Raw genomic sequence first — 1,013 nt, 5'->3', positions numbered from 1 at the left:
TATGTATATACTAAAATCAACTACTAGTATAAAATATATGTTAGAATATAAATACATATTAAAAATAAATTAAATCTCACATTTATTTATATAAAAATACATTAATGACTATTTTTAGTAACTGATTTTAGTATACGAATATTATTTTTTGACAAAAATACTCTCAAATATTTTAAAAATCTATCAAAAAATATTCATCGCGTGACCGGAGATCTATTCTGTTAAAGAAAAAGAATAATGTGATTCATTTGCTAATATCAAAATCTCACTTGCCACATAAAAAGCTTTGTTTATTGCATCACTCTTTTTTATTAGCATAGAATATCTTAGTTCACGAGTGTGAATTTTTATCATATTTTTAAATAATTTGAGAATATTTTAGTTAATAATAAAATTTAGAGACATTTTAACTTGAATTTGGATAAGTTCAGCTCATTAGCTCGTAAGCTGACTCGATTATATATATATAATCTTAATTATTTAAAATTTATATTTTTTTTTTGGTGATATTTTTCTCATATAATTTTAATATAGGACATAAATAAAAAATTTATAATTTATTGATAGATAAACAATATATAAAATTGATATTTTTAAATATTTTTTAAAATATATAAATTATAATTTATTGATAAAGAATTATAGATTATGTATTTATGTTTCTCTTGTTTGAGCCAGTTCGTGAGCTTTAATTATTTAATTTTTATACTAATAAAAATATCTTTAATTTTTTATTAATAAAAATATCTTCAAATAATTTAAGAACATGCCAAAAATATTCACTTATATTTAGAAATTTGGTCTATTAATAGAAATACGTACTCAAAGTCTCAAACTCACTTGCTAATGTCAATTTTATTTGTCACACAAAAATTTAATTTATTGCATCACTCTTTTTTATTAATGTAGAACGTTAGTAATAGGGCATAGACTTTCCATACTCAATTAAGAAGTTGTGGGTTTGAGTCTCCTATCTTTTTAAATTTTAGCCAATGAATTATAACTTAAACGGT

Source organism: Arachis ipaensis, chromosome B06, assembly GCF_000816755.2.
Source record: "Arachis ipaensis cultivar K30076 chromosome B06, Araip1.1, whole genome shotgun sequence".
In the NCBI taxonomy this organism is placed as follows: domain Eukaryota; kingdom Viridiplantae; phylum Streptophyta; class Magnoliopsida; order Fabales; family Fabaceae; genus Arachis; species Arachis ipaensis.
Note: the sequence above shows the minus strand (reverse complement) of the source record.